We start from the raw sequence: 23,949 nt of genomic DNA on the forward strand, positions 1-23,949 counted from the left end.
AATGGCCTCGGTCAACTTCCCTATGTTGTGTTGCACTTAAATGACTATAGAAAAAACCAAGGGGTTGTAATGACATGTTCTGCTCAAATTGCAGTGGTGGAGTTGCTCCATCCAGGGTATTTCTAGCCCAGCTAGGGTTTCTAAAATTAATGATTATGCAATCTCCTTTAAGACTCTTTCGTAGGGGGCCTATCCAACTTACTCTTCTTGTTAGGAGTATCTGATTTGCTCCTGCCACTGGGTAACCACAGTTCTTATCTAGCCAATGTAACACTCTATTCCCCCTTTGGCCTGGTTGCCGGGGGGGACACATTAATCATAACTGCAACATAAGGGCAGCATTCAGGTGGTAAATTTATGGATACATCAGCTCTCCCCTCATAAGCGGATTAGCGGAATAGAGTTTATTAACTCACTACATCCGTTTTAACGCCCTACAATTACTGTGTCATAAGATGCCCCAGCTGGATCGCTGCCTATCCTTACTTGTTACCTTATCTGTAGGGGCAGTTACCTGGAGCGGGCGTTCAATTGACCTCCCTCTTACTATATCACTCTTTGTCCCAAGGCTGATGCTTGTATTCCTTAGCAGGGCACTAATCTTGGTTACTTCACTGGTCAGTTTATTAAGTTTATCACAAATCGGTTTTAACAACTCCATAACCTTTGTTACTATAGGGGCTACAATTTGTGTAGCTTGTATATTTAAGAGAGTGCCTTGATCAATTAAGCTATTACACGCTAGGTCAGTTGGGTTCTGTGTGGGTCCTTTCTTGGCTTTGTTACCCCCACCGCTACTTGGCTCTTCTTACGCCCTCTCTATCTCTTCGGGGTTGGTGACCCGTCATGTGTATGCATGCATGGGGGTCAATTTGTATCTGAGGTTCTAGTTCAGGTTCTATTGTATTTTCAGATGTCCTAAGAGTTCCTTGGTGCTCAGTGTGGGTTATGTCCCTTAATTGCACACTCCCTTCCTGTGCTAATCCGCTAACATCACCTGCCAGCCCTCCTACCCTCATACCTGGTTCCAGAGATAGATGGCGTTCTGTCCTATCTATTTTATCAGTAATCGCACTAACCGCTCGTACTAAGAAAGAGTCAATGGTAGTTCGTGGGTTGTCGGTTACCGATTTTTGCATTTTGCGCTTAACCATTTCCGTCCCTTAACAGGTGTATGGTGTCTCACCAGGAAATATCTTAGGGTAGGAGGCAGCCAGGTATGTTCTATAATATAGAGTACTTTTAAAATATTATGATGAATGGGAGTACAAAGTGCTAGGTGCGAAGTGTAAAGTATAAAGGGCTGGGTTCAAAGTACAAAGTGCTAATAAATGATAATAAAAGGAAGTTTATTAAGATTACACAATTGATAAAAACCGAGCCAACTTAGTTGAACTTAAAAAAGTTTTTACATAAATAAGGTACTATTATTAAGGCAAATCTGGATAAAATCATTTAAAAGTTTGCGGGTGGCACCTCCCAGGTGCAAGTCCCTGATGTCAAGGTGCAATAATATATAATCAGGCAGGCAAAAGTTCAGTCCTACTTCATTTACTTCCTTCTTCTTACACTTGATACACCATTAACTTGCTCCAACAATACTGCTGTGGGCAAACACTGAATAATCAATAAGTTAAACCGTTTCACCGTTGTTTAGTTAGTCACTTGCGGTCCTCACCTTGCTGCTATCTGCAATGTCCTCCTTGCGTATTGCCAGGACCCAGGGCATAAATATAGCAGGTGTGAAAAAGTGTAAAGGTGGTACCTGGATTAGAGGACCAAGGGGGGCGGCCCAGCCCAGCCTCGTTCAGCCGCGGCTCTGCGGGAGAGCTGGCGGCCTGAAATGTGCCTCCTGGCATGTAGATGGGGTTACTGGCATGCGTCGGCACTCGGGCTGCGATGCCTCTATGGGAGTGAAATCCCTCGCTCATCTCCTCCTGGCAAGGGTGCAAGTTGTGGTGTCCCGCACTGCCGAAGAACTGGCAGCCTGAAATGCACCTCCTGGCGCGTAGATGGCGTCACTGGCGTGCGTCGGCACTCGGGCTGCGATGCCTCTTGGAGAGAGAAGTTCCCCGCTCCTCTCCTCCTGGCAATGGTGCAAGGTGTGGTTACAGATGGTCAATATAGCTATGGTGTGGTCCATGATTTTGGGCAGTTATGATCCCAAAGGGGATTTATGACATCATTAGGTTCCCCTATTAGAAATGAATCTGAGGAGGACACTTTTCAATGTTGTTAGTAGCTGATATTTGGGAAGAAATCAAAAGACTAAAGGAAGACGTTTCAGAGGGAGAACAGCAAGAGGGGGTCAGAGCAGGATGTGTTAAAAATACAAATGACATTTGGGTTTCAGCAGGTGGAAGACCAGTGGGGCCAGACAGTTTGTTGTCCCCCATGACACAACATTTCCATGGTCCTGCACACATTGGAAGTGATGCAATGGTTAGACTGTTTAGGCAGAATTGGTTCAGTCCTAGATTCAGATTTTTAGGTGAGGAGCTATTTCAAAGGTGCATTACATGTAAGCAGATTAATGTAGGAAGGAGAAGCCCTGTAACACTTAGCCATATTAGAAGATTAGGATGACACTTTAACATGATGCTGTTGGATTTTATTGAAATGCCTGTTTGCAATTAGCTGAGATATGTCCTGGTTATAGTGTGCATTTTCTCCTGATGGGTGGAAGCCTAACCAACGTGAAGGAACGACATTCTCACTGTCACTAAGCTTCTGCTACGTGAACTCATTCCGTGGTTTGGATTCCCAGTTTCTCTGGAGTCAGCCAGAAGGACTCATTTTAATAATGAGGCCCTTGGAATGTTGTGAGTGGCTCTTCAGGTGGACAGTGATTACCTTGTAGCTATCACCCAGAGGCTTCCCGGAATAGTGGAGCAGCTAAACAGAACATTGAAGTCTTGATTGGCCAAAGTATGTGCATCCACTTCGTTGAAATGGCTAGATGCTTTACCACTGGTTTGATGAGTCTTCAAAGCACCCCTGATAGAAGAACATGATTTCTCATAAAATACTCATGGGTTATGCTATGAGACTGCCTGCTGTACCTGCAAATGTGCCTGTAAACATCAGATGATACAATATTTGATTACTGCAAAGGATTAGCTGGTGTGGTGCATTCTGTTTTTCACCAGGTTGGAGCGGGGACAGGCAGTCCACATCAGGAGCAGTGTCATATTCTTAACCCAGGTAAAATGGTACTGGTGAAGACAAATGGGCAAAAATCGTGCCTGAAGCCAAGGTAGAAAGGCCCCTACTAGGTCATCTTAATTACCAACACTGTTGTTAAATGTGCCGGGATACCAAATTGGGGTGACAAATGCAAAAAGAACAGTTGATGGACAGAATGCAGAACAATGTCATACATTCACCCCAGTACAGAGATCTGGGCCTAAATACATCGTTTTTTTGCTCACCATGCCATTCCAGTTTGAACCCAGCCATATGTAAATCAGACTTGACCCTGTGCCTCATGGGAACAGTCCAGCCCGAGCTGCCAAGCCAGGTCCTCCCTGGACTGGAAACAAGCATCCTAGGACCGGTTTCGGGGTTTCACCCCTCTTCAGCCAGGATAGCTTGATTCCAGTGGCATGGAGAGCACGGGACTCACGTCTGAGCATACCCGTCCCACTCAGGGTGACAAATGCAAAAACAACAGTTGATGGACAGAATGCAGAACAATGTCATACATTCACCCCAGTACAGAGATCTGGGCCTAAATCCATCGTTTTTTTGCTCACCATGCCATTCCAGTTTGAACCCAGCCATACGCAAATCAGTCTTGACCCTGTGCCTCATGGGACCAGTCCAGCCCGAGCTGCCAAGCCAGGTCCTCCCTGGACTGGAAACAAGCATCCTAGGACCGGTTTCGGGGTTTCACCCCTCTTCAGCCAGGATAGCTTGATTCCAGTGGCATGGAGAGCACGGGACTCACGTCTGAGCATACCCGTCCTACTCGAGGTGACAAATGCAAAAACAACAGTCAATGAACAGAATGCAGAACAATGTCATACATTCACCCCGGTACAGAGATCTGGGCCTAAATCCATTGTTCTTTTGCTCACCATGCCATTCCAGTTTGAACCCAGCCATATGCAAATCAGTCTTGACCCAGTGCCTCATGGGAACAGTCCAGCCCGAGCTGCCATGCTAGGTCGGTTTCAGCCCTCTTCAGCCAGGATAGCTTGATTCCAGTGGCATGGAGAGCATGGGACTCACTTCTGAGCATACCCGTCACACTCGGGGTGACAAATGCAAAAACAACAGTTGATGGACAGAATGCAGAACAATGTCATACGTTCACCCCAGTATAGAGATCTGGGCCTAAATCCATCGTTTTTTTGCTCACCATGCCATTCCAGTTTGAACCCAGCCATATGCAAATCAGTCTTGACCCTGTGCCTCATGGGAACAGTCCAATCCGAGCTGCCAAGCCAGGTCCTCCCTGGACTGGAAACAAGCATCCTAGGACCGGTTCCGGGGTTTCAACCCACTTCAGCCAGGATAGCTTGATTCCAGTGGCATGGAGAGCACGGGACTCACGTCTGAGCATATCCGTCCCACTCGGGGTGACAAATGCAAAAACAACAATTGATGGACAGAATGCAGAACAATGTCATACATTCAACCCAGTACAGAGATCTGGGCCTAAATCCATCGTTTTTTTGCTCACCATGCCATTCCAGTTGGAACCCAGCCATATGCAAATCAGTCTTGACCCTGTGCCTCATGGGAACAGTCCAGCCCGAGCTGCCAAGCCAGGTCCTTCCTGGACTGGAAACAAGCATCCTGGGACCGGTTTCGGGGTTTCACCCCTCTTCAGCCAGGATAGCTTGATTCCAGTAGCATGGAGCACACGGGACTCACGTCTGAGCATACCCGTACCACTCGGGGTAACAAATGCAAAAACAACAGATGATGGACAGAATGCAGAACAATGTCATGCATTCACCCCAGTACAGAGATCTGGGCCTAAATCCATCGTTTTTTTGATCACCATGCCATTCCAGTTTGAACCCAGCCGTATGCAAATCAGTCTTGACCCTGTGCCTCATGGGAACAGTCCAGCCGAGCTGCCAAGCAAGGTCCTCCCTGGACTGGAAACAAGCATCCTAGTACTGGTTTTGGGGGTTTCACCCCTCTTCAGCCAGGATAGCTTGATTCCAGTGGCATGGAGAGCACGGGACTCACGTCTGAGCATACCCGTCCCACTCGGGGTGACAAATTCAAAAACAACAGTTGATGGACAAAATGCAGAACAATGTCATACATTCACCCCAGTACAGAGATCTGGGCCTAAATCCATCGTTTTTTGCTCACCATGCCATTCCAGTTTGATCCCAGCCATATGCAAATCAGTCTTTACCCTGTGCCTCTTGGGAACAGTCCAGCCCGAGCTGCCAAGCCAGCCTGTCCTGGACTGGAAACAAGCATCCTAGGACCGGTTTCGGGGTTGTACCAAATTGGGTGCATGCATCATAAACTCAGAGAGTAAGGTGCCCGTACGAAGAATTAGTGTACTTTGAGCCCAATCCGAGATAATCTGTACACCCAGAAGGATCAGAGGGGAGTGAAGTACAGCAGAATCTCTCACCAGTCCAAGTTCCTGAAATCTCACTAAGTGGTTGGGAAACACACACTGAAGAGGAATAATTGAGAGCTGAGAATAAAGGATCTGTTGAAGCATCAAAGAGCAATTAAATGTTCCAGATTAAAGAACCAGTGTGAGAAGAGAAAGACCCCTATGGAGATTAGAATTGGCAAATGGTAGAAGGCAATTGAGATCAAGTATGTCAGTTTAATGAATACCACAAACCATCACTGAAGAAACAAAATCTAGTGGTATAAGTGAAACAGAAGAAGATCAACAGACACCAAGGAGTTCCAAGAGAGCAAGAGTACCTTGTTGTGGGTATTCTGCACCTGGATGTACTTACTATGTAGAGAATGTGCCAAACGCCTCAGAACAAAATCCTAATGAACTGAGATCATAGGCTTTCAAACCTCCATGGTATGCCACACTGAGAAACAGCATTGATTAAATAGGATTTCTGAAACAAATATTACAATCAAGGATCTTGACAAGCACTATTTAGTGAATTTAAAAACCGAATCAATTGAGACAACAAATTTATGAACTGTGTATAAACCTGCAAAATAAAAGTCTAAAATAAATAAACTGACAATAAACACTGAACGAAGGTGACTAAAAAGAATTAAGAAGAGGGCCATGTTTGCAGTAGAAGAGTAGGGCTAACATATTTAGAAGAAGATGGAGTAGAGCTAGGGATGTCTCATGAAGATATTTGTATACAAGTTGAATGAAATCAACTACATCGATCACAGCCTCTCCAGCCCTACTAATTTGACAGGGTGTAATCATTGGAAGAAATATTTCATCATCCCAAAAACCTCCTGCTTCATTCCTGGTATTTCTCCTCCTATCTATTTCCTTGAAGAAGACCACAGATCTCTTCCAGGCTTGCCAGGTAGGGGTAGAAGCTTGGGTCCAAACCCTACATATTTTCCTTTTTGCAATCAAAGTTAAATAAAAAGATCAGGTGTTGGTACTTTAAATGGCAAAACGGGACCTCCTGTATCCTGCTGCACTATCCCAAAGATGATAGGAGCAGTGCTTACCTCCATGTTGGTTCCCAAAGAATGAGAGATAGTCTCACCCACAGCTATCCAAAATTCTTTCAGTTTTGGGCAGGTAGCTACCAGACTGCTTGCATTTTGAGTCTCCACTTCCCCTTATTTTTCCTATTTTTTGCAGGGATCAGTAGACTCTATGAAGGGTAAAGAAGTGATTTTTTCTTAGTGCAGCAGGTTTAACCACAAAGTAAAGTGTAGCTAAAGATACTTGACATACGTCTTCCAAATCAGCATCCAGCAAGTATCCATCCCATGAAGAATATGGCACTTTCATCTTCTCAGCCGCTGCCATCGGTAGATGCTGGTACCAGCATTCATCTTCCTTCTTCATGACCTGGTGATCCTGGAGATCTGTTTCCATATGCCCTGATTCGGAACCAGACCAACCCTAACTCTTGAGCCATGCATTTACTGGGTAGATTTTAAACCTGGAAATGGCCCATCTGTCTTGGTATTCCAAAAATCCCAAGTTAACCTCTGCCCATCATCCACCAACTGGCCCCATCTGATAATACCACTCTGTTTTAAGGGCTTCACAAGACTGTCAAGCAGGCACTCTGGAGTTCCTAGGCAATCCCATATGGGGGATTGTAATAGGCAATACCCAGAAGTGATCTGACGTCATGCCAATTTCTTGCTGCTGCCTGTAGACATTTCAGTCAAACCCTTTTGAAAAATGTTGGTGCCCCATATTCATAGAAGAAGCCTTTCTTTGGCAAGCCGAAAGCATAGTCCTGAAAATTACCCCTAACATGGTCTCCTCTGTGCGTAGAATAAGCATTCTGTTGTTTTTGGCTGAAAAGCCCAGCAGTAAAGTAGTATGTCTGGGAGTCCTAGCCCTTCTACCCCTGCTTTCCTCCTCAATGTCTTCCCGGAAAGATGTATTCCCTTGCTAGCCCAAATAAATGATGTATTTTTCCCTTGCAATTTCAGGAGAAACTTTCTATCAAAATTTAACAGAATGTTATCAAACAGGAAGGTAAGCTTAGGTAGAATAGACAATTTTACTAGGTTAATCCATCCATATATGGAGAATGGGAGATTCTATAATCTTTTTATTAACTTTCTTATCTCACAGCCCGTCTTTTCAAGATTTACAGATGCCATTTTCCTATATCTTGAGTTATTTTTATCCCTAAGAATCTAATTTCAACAACACTTATTATCTCCCTGCAACTCTGGTTCCAGGTCATTATTTCAGTTTTTTCATTATTATTCTCAAATCCAGCGAACCTACCAAAGTTATTTGCTTCTGTCATGAGATGTGGCAAAGCACAAATTACATCTGAGGTATAAATCATTAAATCATCTGCATATAAAGAGATTTTCCTGGAGTATACACCTACTTTAAAGGGTTTTATCCCTTGATTTATTTTAGAATGAGTTTTACATCAGAAATAGACACACTTAGGCCAACACCTGCATCTACAACGCCTGTACACACAATAGATGAGACAAATTCAAAGGCTCATAAAGGTTATAGATTATAGAAAAGAAGATTTTTCGATTAATGTTTATTCTAGATTAGTTCAGGATGTACACTTATCTTCAGCTGCAGAAGAAGTGACATTGTCATATGCAATTACATGTAGTATTTTGCTTAGTTTATTTTATAGACAGGAAAACAAATTATATTATTTTTCCAATTATGACATGATCCTTTCTAAAAGGATTCCCCTTCAGAAAAGAATTAATCCTCACCTACAAGCAAAAGATATGGAAATTGCATGGTATTTCTTTATATCACCCACAGTCATAGACACTCTTAAGGCATATGAAAAGAATCCAACCTGTTTAAAAAGACCATTAGAAAAGATCCTTCATTTTAACATTAGAGGAAAGAATAAAGAAGATGCTGTTTTAATGAATGTTTGGAAGAAGATGATTATAAAAAGAAAATGGTTTACTCAAAATGAAAGTTAGATAGACAACAAAAATGGAAATTATGTGTTTACAAAATGTAGAGATAACGTTAGAAAAAGACACATTGGGATTAGTAATTGTGAAGACACATTCGAAGTTTTAGGAGGACCTGTACACATTTTAACAGGGAAGAGGCAGCTATTCATAGAGTTTATTTTGTGTGTGGACAGGATACCTATTTCCATTTGCCAGCTGATAGGAAGGGTGGTAGCTAATTAGCGTTCCTTTTTCCCAAGATATGGCATGTAAATAACATGTATGCCTTAACGATGACGCCACCTCATAGACACCCACATAGTAATAAATGATGGGACACAATTAGTTGGAGATATTTTTGGAACAATCAAACCACCTGTAGGAGTAGTCTTAAATTATGAGAAAATTAGAAAGCTCTCTACAGCAGTAGATAAACTAGCTACTAGTACGTTTGGTGCCTTACTAGCAGTTAACATAGAATTAGTGGCTATTAGATCAATGGTCTTGCAACATCGATTAGCTTTAGATATTTTTTTTAGCAGATAAAGGCATCTGTAAGATGCTGAAAGCTCAACATTGCAGTTCGTATGTATCTGACTAGTGAAGAAAGATAAAAGAATTTGCAAAGAGTATTTCTGACCGGAAAACATAATTAGAAACCTTTAGAAACCACTAGTGTACTAGGGAGCTTAGGCAAAGGGGCTTCTACAGTGTGCAACTTGTTTGCAACAGTAGGTGTAGGACCTTTTAGGGTCATACTGACACCTATAATAATCATTGGTATTTGCTTAATACACTTATATGCTTCATATAAAGGATTCAGATAATTAGGAAGAAAAAATAAAGAAAAAAAGACAAATCATAGGAGAATTAGGAATGGAAGAAAGAAAGAATAGAGACTATAAGAAGTTGCAGGAAATTGAAATGCTGAAAAACAAAAGGATAACTCCACATTAAATCAGAATGCTCTGTAAAGATTCATTTAAGAAGAAATTGTGATGGTTTTTCAACCATCAAAGGGGGGAAAATGCTGCCACAAATTTTATTAGCTGAATAAATCTTTTATTTTATTAAAAATGTGCAAAAGCTTTTATTTAAATAAAACGTGTTAAATGCAAAATTTGTAGAAGGTAATCGCACTTAAATGTTGCAGGCCTGCAAATGAATAAACGTGCTGATTTAAGTTAGCCTAACTTAAGATGCCATGTTAACTGAAGAAGAATGCATTAACACTGAAAGGCCTGTTTTACCACATTGAATATTTATTTGAGCACAGTGTTTTTCCTTTCATTACATATGTTTCCAGGAGCCTTCTTTTAGCCTGGGAATAGGTGTTTTATTCATGGGAAGAACTGTATGGACCACAAAACAACACTTTAACTTTTCAAGGTTCAATGTCTGAAAATCTATGGTGCTCCTCTGAGAAAAGGGGGAATTTGCTTATTTTCAGGAGTTTGCTGACATTCTGTTGGAGGATGAAGAAGGCAAAAATAAATATGTTGCAACATAGAATTTATGTGTTTATATTAGTGCATGTTCCTAGACTAGCTAGCCAAAGCCAGATTCCAAATTTCTACATCGACGCTCTGACTGGAGACTCACCTATGAGTTCCTGATGCCTTCTCTTCATGTGAGGCTGCCTTTCTTAGTTTTTACTGAACTGTCTGCTGATATCTTTGAGCAAAGAATACTTCCCACCTTATAATGCAAAGGCTATTATGTTTAGGTATTGATTCTCTCATCAGAACTCTTTATTGGGTTTCTGAACTGACACTGTTTCCCTCTTTATCCCAAATTAATTTAGATTATGGAATTTCCTTTATCAAGCAATCCCAATTTGTAGGGCGCGGCACTGTCACTAATTTGACTATGATTCGAATTAACATTATGTTCTATTTTATAATCAATTATTGATTGATGGATTATATTAACTTTTAATGCTAAAATCTAAAGATGATTGCCTAATGAATAAAGATATGAAAGAATAAAAAGATTTGAAATAAAACCCCTTAACTTACACTAGCTCTATAATTGAAATCATTTAAATTCTATAGTGATTTATTGTTATGTAAATGTTTGCTCCTCATTTCTCTTTGTCGACGAACATAGGTTCTTATGACCAGTGGTGGGGGTTACTTAATAATTACACAAGAATATTGAAATATAGAAAATCCTGCCCCTCACTCTCAGACAGCCTTCATTTATGTTTTTTCTTTGTTGAAATCGTGTTTCCTGTTGAGACTGATGTTTTGATTGGTCATGTTGACCTTGTAAATATTTTATTTATTCATTTATTTGTAGAGCGCATCAAATACCAAAAGGCATCTAGGTGCTGAAGCAGAGGAACCTACCAGGTGATTATATTCAGATCATTAAATAACAGAAGAGCTAAGGGGTGAATAGCCAAGTCTTCAGACCTTTCCTGAAGGAAAGGAGATCAGCAGAGTTCTTTAGATCAAGAGGGAGGCTGTCCCAAAGTCTGGTCAGAACACTAACAAAGCTTTTGCCTCCCCAGTTTGATAGTCGAAATCTGGGAACCTCCTCCATCTTTTGAGATAAAGATCGAAGATTTCTCTGTGGAATATACCAAAGGATCTGGAATTTTAAATATTCCAGACTATGATTATGAAGAGCCTTGAAGGGAGTACAGAGAGCCTTAAAAGAATCTGCTTCTCCACAGGAAGCCAGTGAAGTGAATTGAGAGCTTGTTTGGCAGAAGCATGTCTGGGAATCCCTAGAAGTAAACGAGCAGCGGCCTTCTGCAGCACCTGAAGTTTGTTAAGGTGACCCTTTTAAATACCAACAAGGAGGGCATTACAATAGTCTAATTTTGTATTGTGGGAAATGTGGATGAAGTGATGGCTTTTACCTGGTGAGTAAAGGACAGAGCTGTATCATAAATATCTCCCAGATGTTTTGCCTTTGTAACTGGAATAGGGAGCGGGCCGAGTTCCTGAGGACACCAATTCAGAGACCAGAAAGAATGGTTGCTATCGAAAAGCATAACCTCGTTTTTATTTGAGTTTAGTTTTAGGCAGTTTTCCATCATCTAGTTTCCTACCTGTTCCATACAGCTTTGACACTTGAAAGCTGTCTCCTAAATATTGTTTGTAATAGAAACGATGATCTGCATGTCATCGGCATATGACACCATAGAGAAGCCAAATGATTTAATCAGCTTGGCCAGCAAATAACATATAAGTTAAAAAGGGATGGGCTCAAGGACGAGCCTTGTGGAACCCCACAGGGAAGTTGAAAAGTATGTGATGCGTAACTGTCTAGTTCCAGAGTTTGCTCGCGATCAGACAGAAATTATTTAAGAAAGGAAAGAGCTACATCACCTATACCAACTTTTTGATGGTGATTTACCCGTAAAATATGGTCTACTGTATCGAAGGCCACTGATAGATCCAAAGGGATCAAGGCGGCATTACCCCAGTTGTCAACTGAACTTCTGATTTCTTCTTTTGCAGTAATCAGGGCAAGTTCAGTACTATGTTCACTTCTGAATCCATACTGCGTGGTATCCAGTACGTGGTTAGTATTAATAAAACTTGTCAGTTCTTGATTCGTGAATTTCTCCAGCATTTTCACCGGTAGGGGTAGCCGAGAAATCAAGCGGTAGTTAAAAAGGTTAGATACATCCAGGTTTTTTTTTAAAGGCAAGATAAAAGCCTTTTCCCAGATTTTTGGGAATACACCTGTCTCAAGAATAAGAGTGAAGATGACAGTTAACTGCTGCGCAATAGGATACAAGCCTGCCTGGGCTATTTTAGGGATGCAGGGGTCCATCAGTGAGCCAGGGTTTGTAATATTGAGAAGCTTGCAAACCTAGTCGCAGGAGATTTGTGGAAATTTCAAGAAGCAGGCTAATGATGTAAAGTTGGTAGTTGTTGAAGTGGCCTGAAGACCTATGTTTTGAGTAGCGGAATTACTTGGTGTCTTAGCATGACTCAGGGTGAATATATCATAGATACTGAATCACACAAAGTACTCCCCTGATATCTTGATCGTTCTAGATGGATCCTGATCAGACAGTGTTGGGAAATCCCTATGTGAAGCTATGAGTGGTGCGCCACTAGAACGTGGGAAAGGAGGCAAGTCCTTTTGTTTTATATACCCTCACACACCCTAGTGGTGTCATGCCTCATCATCGGGTCACCCTGACGCCTAAAAGTCAGGGTGGGCTCAACCGTATTTCAGGGAGCTCTTGGAAAAGTTTGGCCAGGGAAAATAAAGATTAAAAACCTACAGACAGATCCCAGTTTCCCTTTATTCTTGGACCTGTTCGGGATAATAAAATTAAGACAAATATATAGGGTGGTTTGGGATATTATGGTCCTAAGACCCTAATGCCAACATGTTTCAGTCCATTGAAGCCCCTAAAGTTGCTGGACTTTCTTCAGGGTGATGTCGCTATACCCCCTGGAATTAACAGTAATAAGGGCTGGGATGATCCTGTTGCCAGAGGTAATGGTTACTGAGAGAGTGAACAAAACAGCTGAATGACCTGACCAAAGTAATGGGAGAAGACTTTTAAATTCAAGGAAAGGGCAGTTGGTAAAGATAGCATCCAACAGGTGACCTGCTCTATAAGTGGGGCCTACAGTGACCTGTTCTAGCCCTGCACTACCCATCAAATCAATAAGGTGACTGGAGTCTCTATCCTGCAACTTCTCCAGATGAAAGTTGAGTTCACCTAAAATAGTTTAGTCCTGGGAGTTGACTTTATACTCTAGTAACTGACCGAGGGTATGTATAAAGTTGGCTTTAAGGCCTGGCGGGCGTTAGTAAAGGAGACCGTTAAAATTGTAAATATTATTGGCTGCAATTTTGAAAGAGATCACCTAGCAGTCAGGCATTGTCGGAATGTCAGTGAAAAGCACCTTCAAGTGATTCCGACTATAGCAAGGCCCCTCCCTTTTGCCCACCCGGTCTTTTCTAGCATTGGAGAAGACTGTCAGGGTGGCTACAATCATGTCAGGGCCAGATGCATTGTTGGCCCAAGTTTCCACAACAAAGACAATGTCGAGGGCATGTGCTTTTACGAAATCTATCTCCGAATTCATGCTTGTGCTTTACCAATGAGCTTTTGGTAGTGCATCGTGCAAGCAATGTGGAGCTGTTTTACCACCGACCCATAGTGTCTCGTCAGGATTAGGTATCTTCCACTCAGGGGGGCAACTAGCCTTATTAGAATTGACCCTGGAATTCGTGAGAGTAAATTTACAGGCTGGGCACAGACACATAGCCTCATTGTTGTTGCAGCTCAATACAGGGCCCCGACAGCGCACCCTCAAGTTAGATATATCAAGAAGCTTGCTTCTGGAGTAACAAATCGTCCCCTTCCATTGTGGTCTGAAAGTGGCGGAGTGGCTGGCGCTGAGCATGGTTGGAGCGCGGACGGGTGATGATGGGTTGCCTTCGGTGCGACAGCGGTGAGCCTGCTGCTTGGATGCACTCCCATGCTGAATAAATCTCCCAGTGGGGTGGGGGGTCATGACTGTGCCAGACGCTACGCATGAGTTTATAAAACCAAGGGGAGAAAGTAAAATCGTAACTGGGGTCCATCAGCCCCTTAGCCCTACAGCAGGCTACCCTTCCGAGGGCTAATACTAGTAAATTAAATTTAAAATAAAATAAATGTGAGAATTAAACACAGAAAATGAATAACAACTGGGTAAAATCCCTCTCCAAAATAAATGAAAAAAAATCCAGTAAATATCTTAAAACAAAAAAGAAGGAAAAAAAGTTATTTACAGAACTAATCAAATGTTTGAAAAGATAACATGCTTCTACCAATATTAACCATATTTTTCCAGGTATCAGAAATACTAGACTGTAATTGATATAGAGATACATTGTAAGTGTAAGGTAAGGTAGACATGTGCCTTATTGTTGCTTCTTATTAGATGGTAAGTTAATAATAGACTACTACAGAGATATCTGATTGCGTTTATTAAATATAACACAAGGTCAATCCATCATTGTTTTCCTTTTCATGTGTTTTCAGACACAACTACAATTTCTGTTACACTACTATATCATCATTTAGAAGATTCACAGTTCAAGATGATCATATGGTAGTAGTCATTATGAAGCACTGGGGAAGAACATATCAATTGGATTGTGAAAAAACCCCACAGATGCTGTGGATGTTCACAGGAAGGAGAAATTAATTCCAGCAAGTTGGCATTTGCCAAAAGAAAGCATCAGAAGGAGATACAAGAGGCTGAAGCAGGAAGATTGGCATCAGCCACTTCTTCAGTTAATGCAAAACTGTTGACTTCTGCTTCATCGGCACCTCCACCACCACTCGCTGCATATATTCATTTTATGTAGAAATATATAGATGGCGGTGATGAGGTAAACATTTTATTTTTCTGTTATTTCTTTAAAGAAGAAATAGAGCTCTTTTTCTTTCCAAATGTGAGCAGAGTCTCTATGGTTGTTGGTGGCTTTTAGTAGTATTGAGCTGTGTTTATAGCCCAATTATTGTTGTTAACCAATCACATAATGCGTTATTTCTCAATTTGATTTCAATTACATAATGCTTTACTTCTTAATTTTATTTCTTATGTAGTTTTCTATTTGTTTTCATTGTCTTGTAACCAAAAATGTGTGTTTCTAAAGCCCTTTCTAATACTTTTTAAACGTCATTGTTGCAGACTAGCTTATTTTCTTGCCTCATTTTGTTTTTCAGTTGTATTATGCTACCTTAGTAGCCCAAATTGTATTCCAGCCAATAATTTTCCTCTTTTTAAAATTAAGGAGTTGGCAATATGTAATTATCTAATGTCAAACATCTAACTCTTTATATATGTGTTTATCTGCCTCTGTGTTCCTTATTCTTATACATCAGTGTATGTGTTGGATGGTTAGGGTTTGTTTGTTTGAGCACAGGTTAATTTTTAGGGCCAGGCACCAAGCTAAGAAAGCAGGTGTTGAAAACGATTTAGGTTTTAAAGGAGTTAAACTAACATGGATTAGTGAAAGAGATTGGGAATGGAATTGATTACTCCCTCAAAGTTCCTCTGTTAGTAATGTGACCATTCCCAGTTTTTTGTTATCAACTGTGGTGGCAATGATATAGGACACTGAATTGGAGTTAGATTGGAAATTGAGATGAAGGAAACATTTTTCTTTTTAATGTCTATCTTGCAGAACACACACTTTGGGCCAATTTTATCAAAATGTTACGCCGTCCAGCAAGTCATCTTGCTGCATTGGCTTACAGGGAAAGGGCATGAATGCACTGTATTTATCACAATAGGCACATTCCTGCCTTTTTCCAGCACTGGCACACAATGTGTTTCCAAAGTCCAATGCAGGCTATTTTGCAAAATGATGCAAGGGTGGCTGCGTTTTAAGCGTAATTGGTATTGTGCAGGAAGGGGCGCCTTCATGCACAAAAACAATCCCCCAAGACGTTTTCCTCTTACAATGTCTGCTGCAGACTGCAGCATACATAGAAAGAGGAAAAATGGAGAGAAATTAAGATATTTCTCCTAGTCATGCCTCCCCTGGGAAGGCGTAGCATTTTGGGCCATTCCATCTACAAGTTGTGGTAAATCTGGGAATGCACCAAAATCCATGGGTTTTGAGACCACCCACACACCACCCATGGAATGCTCCCTAGGGCAGAGTAATGCAAGGCATCGATTTGAGCAGCGTTGCATTACTCTCGATTTATCAAGCCACTCAAGGCCCCACAAGGGGGCCTTGTGTGACTTGATAATTTGAATCTTAGGGGTTGTGTCACATTTGCACCACATTGCATGGTGCAAAAGCGATGCAACCCTTTGATAAATATGACCCTTTGGGTTCTCGAATATTTGTCAGAACAAAAATGTTGAAGAGGTCTGCTGTACATGCGCCTAAGTTTTAAAAGACTCAAAGACATGTGAGCATTTCTTTGTGATCATAAAATGTCTTCCATTGTTCATTTAAATAGAAAATATGGCAATGCAACACTGTATCATCCAGATGGTGTGCAGTTGTAACCAATGGAAACCACATTTTCATTTCAAAGATAAAAACTTGGCTTGACAGACATATATAAATACATTTTGTTTTAAAAAATATTGGCTGTTTTAAGAACCACCCTATATTATGTCTAATTTGATTTTCTCATAAATAAATAATTTAGATTTACATTTCAATAAGTTCCTCAGTACTTCCCAGATATTTTTGAGAAAGTACCCCAGTATATTGTAAACATTCCTAAAAATGTATAGATCAATGAAAATACTTTTACTTAACTCTGCAAACTTGGCTAAACGGCCTCATTTCTTCCTATACATTACAAAAAGACTATTAATCTATATTTGACGTTAAAACACATAACAAAGAGAAAGTGGGCTTTAAACAATGTGAGCTACAGTAAGTTCTATTGGGTAAGACAATGTTTTTAGCAAAACTTAATTAATAGTAACCTAAATGACAAACAATGTCATGGAATAGTCTTGTAATTATTTTAGACGTGACAAGAGTCAAATGGCACCACAAACAAAAGATCGACTTTTTGAAAAAAAAAATATTATTTATAATGGTTAAATTTGTAAATGGCTGCCACATCCACAAATGATTGAGCAAACAACAAAAAGGTAGTGACTTTGGTGAAGGAATGTGACATAAAGTGCTTATGAGATTTAAACAAAAACTGACATAAATTAGGATACACAGATATATATACAAAATAAAGGTCCGTCTCTTTACAAGTATATAGGTTCTAACAACACCCTTTGAAATATCTTCCTCTTAATGAAAGGGTGAAGAGACTCGTGAAATGGATAGATAAATGAAGCGTTGATATTCCGACCCAAAGGTGTACGTGATTAAATGAACGTCATAGCGGGTCTTCCTCAGAACTGGTGTAAGGACTGTGGGCAGACAATTCTGAAAGACTCCTCCAATCCTGAATGGAATCTAAGTATGTGCGGGAGATGTTGTGTGTCGATTTAGGTACCGTATATAGGTTTCCCGATTTATGTCCTTATATAGGCACAATTCGCATTGCCCATGTTTAGGCATAGAAATCCTACCCTTATTTAGGCATTATCCATGCTAACCAAATACAGGCATAGCCACCCACATCCGTTCATCTACGTCACAACGAGTTCTTGGAAAACCAGACTCTTAAGCCTTTAGGACTTCCCCTTGCTTGGATATTGATTTCTCCAAGAACTAATTTATTATGCATGAACATCTATACCTTCTTCTGCCCGACTTTTACGTCAATACTGGCATTCCTAAACACCTTCAAGGTATAAATATACCTTCACTTACCATGGCAAACCACGGTTCGGCTATCTACTTGCATGATGCGGCTCGCCATGGTAAGTTAGGAAGGAAGTCAAGTCCCCGGCTGACGCACTGACCAGACGCTGTCATCCTCCTCGCAGAGAATCCAGCTCCAGTGTTTCTGATTCCCCTTGCGAGGTGTTAGAGATCGAGACTCGGAAAGAGATTCCAACCTCACTCATTCTAAGGTATGGAGCGCACTAGAACCTGCAGGGACTTTTGGCAAATCTGGCCAACTATAGCTAAACTAGACTATAGACAAACAGCACCTACTTCTTAACTCATACTACAGTTAGGTTAGGTACACTGGGGTAGAACTAGCTAGAAGCATCAGATGAGTATTAACATTTTAGCCTGTGTTATTTATGTATGTATTTTTATGAATATCTGTCTTAGCTACGAACCATGCTATTGCAGTACTATTTTATCTTACTGCTAAAGCTGTACATATTTTACTTCGCATTCTGTCTTACGATTGTAGCAGTTCATATCTCTTGCACAAGAAATAAGACTGTTCAATAAACCCTTTTTATTGAAACGCCCATCCGTCTATTTCTGTGTACCTCTGTAGAAACGAAGCATGCACGATTGACTGAGTGAAACTGTTATCTATTGTTTCCACGATTCTGATTCTAAGGGAAACAAAGTTGTCACGTTTATGCGGTTGTAAGAAACGAATTCCTTCTTGTTTATTCGAGAAGTATCTAGTGAACTCTGAGTTAGCTGGCACACACAAGTAATTAAGTTTAATGTACTCGATAGAGACATACTGACCTCAGTCCTATGTCAAAACTATAGTGTATATTATTCCAATGCGCAGGGCCTATCAGGAATATAGGAACTACACTACATGGCACCCAACGGTTTGGTAAGGCACTAATTTAACGCTAGATACTGAAGTAACTCAGTCATGCTTTTCTCAGAGACTCCTACTCATAATACTCCATAAGATGTCTGGAGTGGGTAGGGATAATATCCGCCATAGCTGAGTAGTATAAAAAATCCTATGTATTAGCTGTTTGGTTTGTTCAACGTTGAAGGATACAGTGTTCCAAAATATTGTGCACCTTATCTTTGTTCCCTTGAAACTTGCTCTGCAATTATCATTAAACAATGTCCCGGAACGAGGATAACAACACCGGAACTGGTGGAGCTGTACCCGACGATATCACAGCAGCTTTTGATTTTACAGCTTTTGATGAAACCGATGAAAATGCGAAAATCATTGCTCCAAATTTAAGGAGAGCCATCACTCTAAAACTTATAAAACATGGCCTAACACCAAGAGGTGGTAGAGCAGTGTTTGTGATAGAGGCACATGACTCTCACCAGACAGAGGTATTTTATTCATGGATAGTATTCCCAAAATCAAATCCTGTAACTAAAACGTTTCACTTCTACAAAGAAGATGAACCACCTGAGGAATATATTCCCTTCGAGGATATTGAAATTCCATTCACATACCAGGAGCATGATCTCTGGTTTAAAGGTGTGCTAAAACATTACAATCACATTACCAGGCTGGTCCACTAGGTAGACCAGGAGAAACATGACCGATTTTAGCCGACTACACACCTCATCCGGACATTGAAGCAATGTCAGACGTAGAATTCCTTAATCAGATACAAAATTTAATAGAATTACACAGTTAAACCACAACTGTCTGAAAGTCCTGAAAAGGCCATTACTAAAAACAATCCTACCTCTTCTAAAAAGAAGTGGGAAAATAACAAACAACATTCAAAAGAGAAAGACTCTCAATCCCGAGGTAGGTCTCCTCAAAAGGAGCCCTCTGAAATGAGGTATAACCTCAGGAATAGGGATAATTTGACAAAACCTGACAGGTATCAAGATACTGATACACGTTCCTCTCGTACCTTTCAGATATCGTCACAGAAATCCGAAAAGAAGAGGACGTCAGATCACAAAGAAGAACGCGTGAAGTCCAGAGACGATCAACGCGTTCAGAAAAACAAACCAAAACCTCAATTCTCCAAGAAGAAAGTAGCAGGTCTGAAGATCAGACATGCCGAGGATTCTGAGAACACAACTCAAGAACGGAGAATGGGCTCAGACAATGTTGGACAGCGCAGCAGATGTAACAATAGCTCGCAAGACCCTGAAGGGACTTCTGGAGACAGGGGACTTGAATGAAGACATTCAAGTTGAGACTGTAGACACCAGGGTTAGCTCTCCACATAGGTTATATGAAATAACACTCCGGATGGAGGGAGACATACCAAGAAAAATGAAAGTACTCTTTTGGAAGCATCTTTCAAGGGGTTATGATATACTTCTAGCAGAACGGGACTGGCCACCAGAATTTGTCAGAGTGTGTCCACATGACGAAGACATCATTATATAGAGGAGTTCCAGTTCCATGTTCCAGTACATTCAAAATATACTTATGGCAGGAAATGGGCAGTGGCCCCAGCCCCAGCATTATACCAAAATCATGTAGGATGGGATGAGGACTCACCTCACCATAATATCCAGTTAAAAAATGAACCAACTGCACAAAGGCAGTATCCAATTAAGCAAGAAGCTAAAAAACAGGTCAGGGAAATCTTAGATCAACTTGAATACCAAGGGGTGATTGAAACATGCACCTCATCAATGAACAATCCTTTGTTTCCTGTTTCCAAACCAGACAATACATATCGTCTAGTTTTGGATTACAGACACCTAAACTCTTATTGTCAACATTTGCAGTGCAAAATGCACATAGTACAGAATTAATGAATAACATTGTGCGTAAAAAATATAAAACCACATTAGATATTTCTAACGGTTTTTTTTGTCAAAACATAGCACCTGAAAGTAGGTATTTGACAGCTTTCTCAATAATGGGGACCCAGTGTCAATTCTGTTGTCTCCCTCAGGGATTCAAGAATAGTCCAGGGTTATTCTCAGCAAGGGTAACAGAGTTACTACAAATTTATGATGACAAATCGTCTTTTTGAAAAATATATATTATTTATAATAGTTAAGTTTGTAAATGGCTGCCACATCCACAAATTATTGCGCAAACAACAAAAAAGTAGTGATTTTGGTGAAGGAATGTGACATAAAGTGCTTATGAGATTTAAACAAAAATTGACATAAATTAGGATACACAGATATATATACAAAATGAAGGTCCGTCTCTTTGCAAGTATAAAGGTTCTAACAACACCCTTTGAAATATCTTCCTCTTAATGAAAGGGTGAAGAGACTCGTGAAATGGATAGATAAATGAAGCGTTGAGATTCCGACCCAAAGGTGTACGTGATTAAATGAACGTCATAGCTGGTCTTCCTCAGAACTGGTGTAAGGACTGTTGGCAGACAATTCTGAAAGACTTTCAGAATTGTCTGCCACCAGTCCTTACACCAGTTCTGAGGAATACTGGATGGAATCTAAGTATGTGCGAGAGATGTTGTGTGTAGGTTTAGATACCGTATATAGGTTTCCCGATTTATGTCCTTATATAGGCACAATTCGCATTGCCCATGTTTAGGCATAGAAATCCTACCCTTATTTAGGCATTATCCATGCTAACCAAATACAGGCATGGCCACCTACATCCGTTCATCTACATCACAACGAGTTCTTGGAAAACCAGACTCTTAAGCCTTTAGGACTTCCCCTTGCTTGGAGATTGATTTCTACAAGAACTAATTTATTATGCATGAACATCTATTCCTTAGGGGTTCATTCATGACGTTCTTCTGCGGAACTTTTACATCAATACTGGCATTCCTAAACACCTTCAAGGTATAAATATACCTTCACTTACCATGGCAAACCACGGTTCGGCTATCTACTTGCACGAAGCGGCTCGCCACGGCAAGTTCGGAAGGAAGTCAAGTCCCCGCCTGATGCACTGACCAGACGCTGTCATCCTCCTCGCAGAGAATCCAGCTCCAGTGTTTCTGACTCCCCTTGCGGGGTGTTAGAGATCGAGACTCGGAAAGAGATTCCAACCTCACTCATTCTAAGGTATGGAGCGGACTAGAACCTAGAGGGACTTTTGGCAAATCTTGGCAACTATAGCTAAACTAGACTATAGACAAACAGCACCTACTTCTTACCTCATACTACACTTAGGTTAGGTACACTGGGGTAGAACTAGCTAGAAGCATCAGATGAGTATTAACATTTTAGCCTGTGTTATTTATGTATGTATTTTTATGAATATCTGTCATAGCTACAAACCATGCTATTGCAGTATTATTTTATCTTACTGCTAACGCTGTACATATTTTACTTCACATTGTCTTACGATTGTGGCAGTTCATATCTCTTGCACGAGAAATAAGACTGTTCAATAAACACTTTTTTATTGAAACTCCCGTCTATCTATTTCTGTGTAACTCTGTAGAAACGAAGCATGCACGATTGACTTAGTGAAACTGTTATCTATTGTTTCCACGATTCTGAGATTGTTCCGATTCTAAGGGAAACAAAGTTGTCATGTTTATGCGGTTGTAAGAAACAAATTCCTTCTTGTTTATTCGAGAAGTTTCTAGTGACCTCTGAGTTAGCTGGCACACACAAGTAATTAAGTTTAATGTACTCGATAGAGACATACTGACCTCAGTTCTATGTCAAAACTATTGTGTATATTATTCCAATGCGCAGGGCCTATCAGGAATATAGGAACTACACTACAGAGAGAAGATTCATGTATCGTCTCTCAACCAATTCATTGGTTAAACAGCATCCAGACAATTTAAAAGTATATCACTCCTGAATTTAAGTGCCGAAATCGATGACCCAAATCTGTGAATCACGAGTAATATTCATGGGTAGAATCTTGATTTAAGTGATGGGCATTAATTCCTCATTTGTTAAAAATGTAATTGTCCTGTTGGAAGCTCTCTTGAAGATCGTTAATAAATGGCCATGTTCTTCAGTTGTGCGAACCAAGGGAGAAGGGAAGAAACAAGCAGAAAATGGCAACATCAAGGGCAGAAAAGTGAGTAGAAAAGGCAAAACAGAGGGCAGAAAAACTAGCAGGAAAGGCAAAACGGAGGGCAGAAAATAGAGCAGGAATGTCAAAACAGAGGGCAGAAAAACAAGCAGAAAACGCAAAACAGAGAGCAGAAAAACAAACTGAAAATTTAAAATCGAGCACAATAGGGCAAAACAGAGGGCAGAAAAATGAGCAAAAAAGGCAAAAACGGAGAACAGAAAAGCGAGCACAAAAACAATCTGAAAAGCAAAGCAAAACAGAGCAGAAGAGATCAAAACAGAGTGCAGATGAAATGACCAGGAAAGATAAAACAGAAGGCCGAAAACAAGGAAAGGCAAAATCGACGGCAGAAAAACGTGCAGAAAAAGGAAAAACAGAGGGCAGAAAAATTAGAAGAAAAGGCAAAACAGACTGCAGAAAAATGAGCAGAGATGTCAAAATAGAGGGGAGAGAAATGAGCAGGAAGGCAAAACAGACCAGATAAGGGCAAGACAGAGGGCAGAAAAACAAGCAGAAAAGGTAAAACGGACAGCAGAATATAGAATAGGCAAAACAGAGGGCATAAAAGTGAGCAGAAGAGGCAAAATGGGGTGTAGAAAAATGAGCAGAAATGGCAAAACAGAGGGCTAAAAAATGAGAAAGGCCAAAAAGAGGGTAGGAAAAACATGCAGAAAAAGGAAAAACAGAGGGTAGAAAAATGAGCAGAATGGAAAAACAGACTGCAGAAAAATGAGCAGAGAAGGCAAAATAGAGGAGAGAGAAATGAGAAGGAAAGGCAAAACAGAGGGCAGAAAAAAGAGCGATAAAGGCAAAATAAACCAGATAAGGGCAAGACAGAGGGCAGAAAAACAAGCAGAAAAGGTAAAACGGACAGCAGAAAAATAAATAGAAAAAGGCAAAACAGAGGACAGAAAACCGAGCAGAAGAGGTAAAACGGGGTGTAGAAAATTAGCAGAAATGGCAAAACAGAGGGCTAAAAAATGAGGAAAAGCAAAAAAGAGGGCAGGAAAAAGAACACAAAAAGGCAAAACAGTGCAGAAGAGGGCAAAACAGAGGGCAGAAAATCGAGCAGAAAAAGGCAAAACTGAGGTCAGAAAAGTTAGCAAAAAAAGCCAAATCTG

This window comes from Triturus cristatus, chromosome 2_1 (assembly GCF_964204655.1).
Source record: "Triturus cristatus chromosome 2_1, aTriCri1.1, whole genome shotgun sequence".
Lineage (NCBI taxonomy): Eukaryota > Metazoa > Chordata > Amphibia > Caudata > Salamandridae > Triturus > Triturus cristatus.